The sequence below is a fragment of the Pteropus alecto genome, unplaced genomic scaffold (assembly GCF_000325575.1).
Source record: "Pteropus alecto unplaced genomic scaffold, ASM32557v1 scaffold95, whole genome shotgun sequence".
Classification (NCBI taxonomy): Eukaryota; Metazoa; Chordata; class Mammalia; order Chiroptera; family Pteropodidae; genus Pteropus; species Pteropus alecto.
The window spans coordinates 20,151,099-20,156,534 of NW_006441071.1; the positions used below are offsets into that span (position 1 = coordinate 20,151,099).

The 5,436-nt window shown below is 32.4% G+C and overlaps 1 pseudogene; it reads left to right on the forward strand.

Annotated features, from left to right (window-relative positions):
- Nucleotides 1-2,016: 2,016 nt before the first annotated feature.
- LOC112485176 lies at nt 2,017-2,135 on the forward strand (annotated as a pseudogene).
- Nucleotides 2,136-5,436: the final 3,301 nt, after the last annotated feature.

Genomic DNA, 5,436 nt, shown 5'->3' on the forward strand with positions numbered 1-5,436 from the left:
AATCATTTTCAATTACATTTCTAATATGAGCAACAAACATTTCCCAAATGAAATTTAAAAATCTAGAATATTTATGATGACATAAAATATTTTGTAATAAATGTGACAAAATTTTTCCAAGCTCTATGTACTTAAAAATACAAAACATTATAAAGAGAAATTAATGAAGACCTAAATAAATTGAGAATCAGACTAAGGTCATAATTTAAAAGACTCAATATTTTTTGTCTTTTTAAGTTTATTGGGGTAACATTGGTTAATACAATTATATAATTTTTAGATGTACGTTATAATTTGGCATTTGTATATTCTAATGTGTGATTACCACTCAGAGTTCAGTTTCCTTCAGCTACCATATATTTGATCCCCTTTACCCATTTCATCTTCCCTCAACTCCCCTATATTTGACCCTTTTTACCCTGTCTACCTCTTCCCTCCTTCCCCCACACCCTACCCTCTGGTAACCACTAGTCCATTGTCCATGTCCCTGAGTCTCTGTTTGTCCTGTTCATTTGTTGCTTTTAGGGTTTATATCCCACATATAAGTGATATCATGTGATTTTCTATTTTTTCTATCTGGCTTATTTTGATTAGCATGATTATCTCGAGCTCCTTCCCTGTTCTTGCAAATGGCAGTATTTCATCTCTTCTTATGGCTGAGTAATATTCCTTCCATGTCCTGGCCACTGTGAATAGTGCTGCTATGAACATTGGTGTACAAATATCTTTTCAGATATGGGTTTTCAAATCTTTGGGGTAAATACCCAGTAGAGGGATTGCTAGATCGTATGGTAGATCAATTCTTAGTTTTTTGAAGAACCTCCATACTGTTTTTCCATAGTGGCTGTACCAATTTGCAGTCCTAAGAGCAGTGTATGAGGGTTCTTTTTTCTCCACATCCTCTCCAACATTTGTTATTACTTGTCCTGTTGATTATAGCTATTCTACCAGGTGTGAGATGGTATCTCATTGTGGTTTTGATTTGCATTTCCCTAATAGCTAGCTAGCGATGTTGAACATCTTTACATATACTTGTATGTCCTCTAGGGAGAAGTGTCTGTTTAGGTCCTCTGCCCATTTTTTGATTGGATCTTTTTTTGTTGTTATTGAGTCATATGAGTTCTTTGTATATTTTGGATATTAGGCCCTTATTGGAAGCATTGCTTGCAAACATATTTTCCCATTCGGATGGTTGTCTCTTTACCTTGTTGACGATTTCTTTTGCTAAGCACAAGCTTTTTAGTTTGATGTAGTTCCATTCATTTATTTTAGATTTTACTTCCCTTGCCTTTGAGGTCAAAATCATAAAATCCTCTTTAAGTCCACAGTCCTTGAGTTTAGTTCCTATGTCTTCTTCTATGCATTTTATTGATTCTGGAAAAGACTCAATATTTTTAAGATGACAATCCTACACAAATTGCTCTATATAGCTAATGTACTCACGTTCAAAATCTTAATAGCTATTTTTGACAAAATCAACAAGTTGATCTTAAAATTTATATGGAAAGACAAAGGATGTAGACTAGCTAAAACAATTTAGAAGAGAAAGCAAAATTAGAAGATTTTAAATATCTGATCTCACGACTTGCTGTCGAGATAAAAGTCATTACTATGCATTATTGGTTTACGAATGAACGTATTTATTAATCAGTGTAACAGAACGGAGTCCAAATATACCAAATACACCAAATACACCATTTATATACCCAATTGATTTTTGAGAGGAACAGCTAAGCTTCTCAACAAATGTTGCTAGAACGATTGGATGTAGTCATAGAAAAAATGTGTCTTGACCTTTATCTTACAGATGCATACTAACTTAAAATGGATCATAGACCAAAATGTTAAAGCTAAAATTATTAAACTCACAGAAGAATCACAGAAGAAATCTTTGTGATATTGAATTAAGCAAAATATTTTGTTTAAACATGGAACGCAAAATAGAAAATATAACAAAAATTTGATAAATGGGCTCATCAAGATTACAAATTTTTGTTTTCAAAAGATATAGTTTTAGTCTATGGCCACACTACCCTGAACAAGCCCGATCCCATCTGATCTCGAAAGCTAAGCAGGGTTGGGCCTGTTTAGTACTTAGATGGGAGACCACCTAGAAAGACCAGGTGCTGTAGGTATGAAAAATAAAAAAAAATAAGGGATTGTAAGCTGACAAGGTCCTTGCAATCTGTGAGGTCAACCAAGGGTTGCCTTGCCTAAAAAAATAAAAAAATAAAATAAATAAAATAAAAATAAAAGATATAGTTTTAAAAAGGCAAATTATAGGTAAGGAGAAGATATTTGTAAAATAGCCTTATCTAACCAAGGGCTTATATCCAGAATAATAAAGAACTCTTACAACTCAATAACAAGAAAGAAAAAGGACAAAATATTTGAATAGACGCTTCAAAAAACAAATATAAAAATAGCCAGTAAGCACATATAAAGATGTTCAATATCATAATCATCAGAGAAATACAAATTAAAATCACAGAGTGACCACTGTACACCCAACAGAAAAGTTAAGTTTAAAAATGTAACAATATCAAGTGCTGGAGAGGATGTAGTAGATTAGAAATCTCACACATTGCTGATAGGAATGCAAAATGGTAGAGCTGTATTGGAAAACAATACAGTGATATACTATAAATACCAATGTATATTTACTATATTACCCAATAATTCCACTTGTAGGTATTAACACGAGAGAAATGACAACTTACATTCATAAAAAGATGTGTATGTGCATGTTCACAGAAACATACAGATCTTATACAATATTATAGTAATAAATACAAAATATTATAGTAATAAAAAATATAAGCCATCAAAATGTCCAACTATAAAATTTTAATGTATTTAGAAAGTAAGTTGATAAAGATCTTCAAGATTTTTTTTGAGAAAGTTATACGGATAATGGTACATGAAAACCTAATAATTTTGAAAAAAGAAAATAAAGAGTATGACACTTATAAAAGTATATTAAAAACAATATTTTTAAAGGTATCACTGATGTAAGAACAGATCAAAACACCAAACAGAATAGGGAGTGTCCTAAGAATAACAGATTTCATCTCTCTCATGTAAGCAGTGAGGCCAGGAGCTCCTGAAGGTCTTGGTTGTATAAAAGAATAGAGAGGATATCTGTTCCAGCTATTCTACTCCACTTTCTGATTTCAGAAAATCTTCTAGTGATCCAGTAAGTTGTTAAACATATGTAAGTCACAAAGTCAAACATAAAAAAATGTAAAGCCAGTGCCAAGATATTCATGGCAAATTATAATGTAATTTTATTCAAGTATGTGTTTGGAAAGGACCAACGATCAATGCAATAATTGTAGTTTAATGTATCTGAAGAAAGAAAATATCAACACATATTTTCTTTGTCATCATAACTGTGATTAAGGAGAATTATAAAAAAGTTTCAAACTTTTTAAAATATAGATTTTTAAAGGAAAACTCTATTTTCCACAGTAGTTTCTAATAACTAAATGATTAAACCTCAAGATTAAAACAAAAAAAAAATTAGTGATACATAATTATTCTGGACAGTACAGTATTTCTTAGCTGCTACAATTAATGTAAAACAAAACAGAAAATAATTTTGAGTTATGCTTACGTTTCTGAAATTCTAGTCTGTGCGTTCCTTCGGATAGTACTACAAGATTCAATTGGTAAATCAGCAGAATTTCTGAAAGTACTAGAAGATCTGTTCTGTCTTTGGCAGGCAATCATCTCTTAGAATCCCCGAAAAGGAAGATCCACTTCACTTGCAGAAAGTGAATTCTCTAATAAATAAACAAGTCATTCTGAAGGTTTTTGAGGAACAAAAACAGCCACTTCTTGGCAAAGAGATACTTTAGAATGACGGGATGATGGAAAACACTTCTAATGCTACTGATGGAAGTAGACAATTACTAACCGTGACAAAAAAACGGACTGAATTTTCAGTGTTTTGTAGGAATAATATTCCTCTTGAAGATTATGTTTTAAAGGTAAACTTACACTTGGGATATCACATCTTAAATGAATAACCTCATAGAACTTGAATCTGTAATTTTTTTTGCAATAAGAACTCCATTATGGAGCATCTTTCAAATGCCTATTATTTACTCCTATATAATTATCACTGACCCCTCAGCATTGACTGTTTGATGTGGTTTAAATAAAAACTGTTAACTAATGTAGAGTAACTTTTAAAGAAACCAAAAAAAAAGAAAAAAAAGACAACTGCAAAAAAGCAAATAATCTCGCAATATTGTCTGAGATGTCAGCATTAGATGCTTATTTCTCTAAAAAATATTTACAGAATCAATTTTTGTGCATTTTTTCCATTAAATGGATATAGGTGAGTTTATCAGACTAAAGAAGTCAGGCTCGCTCTGGCCTGTGAAGAAAGGAAAAATAGTACATAAAGGAATGGGGATAAAAATCATCCAGGGGAAAAAAATCTTCAAAATGTTGACTGTGCTAGGCCCAGTGGGATATAAAATGTAGTTACTAATATGTTGGATACCAGTATGTGTATAATCCAAGTAATGGGTACCAATACTGTATTAGACTGGGTTCTCCAGAGAAGTAGAACCAATAATATGCAGATAGGTATTGATATAGATACTATATCTAATTATCTATCTATCTTCTATCTATCCATCTATCTATCATCTATCATTCAAGGACGGGGCAGAGAGAGAGAGAGAGAGAGAGAGAGAGAGAGAGAGAGAGAGAGAGAGAGAGCGCACACACTTGATTTACTATAAAGATTTGCCTCACACAATTATGGAGGCTGAAAAGTCCAAGATCTGCAGATGGCAAGATGGAGACTTAAGAGAGTCCATAGTATAGTTCCAGATCAAGTTTGAAGGCCTGAGGATCAGGAAAGCTAAAGGTGAATAATCCATTCTGAGTCTGAGTTTGAAGACAGAAGACTGATTTCTGAGCTCAAAAATAGTGAGGCAGAGAGAAAGGTGTCTTTCTTACTCAGGCTTTTATTCTATTCAGGCACTCAAGGAATTGAATGAGGCCACCCACTTTGAAGAAGACAATCTACTCAGTCTATCAATTATAAGGTTAATCTCACCCCGAAACACCCTAAAGCACACCCAGAATAATGTTTAACCAACTATCTGGGCACTCTGTGGCCCAGTCAAGTTGACACAGAATTAGCCATCACAATACTTTTTCATATTACAAAAGAAAACTATAATTTAAGTGTTCTGAGTTAAACGACAAGGGTATTTCTATCAGAAATATAAAAATACCCAAGAAATCAGAAATATGGTTTACTATTTATTTATTTATTGTTTTTTAATTTTGTAAATATCTACTTAAGCCAATAACAGAAGAACAGGCCAGAAGCAAGCTCTCAACGAATTGAGAAAATATTCCCTTGAAATATAGTTTAATATTCTCATTTTACCAATTAACAAGCTGATATAC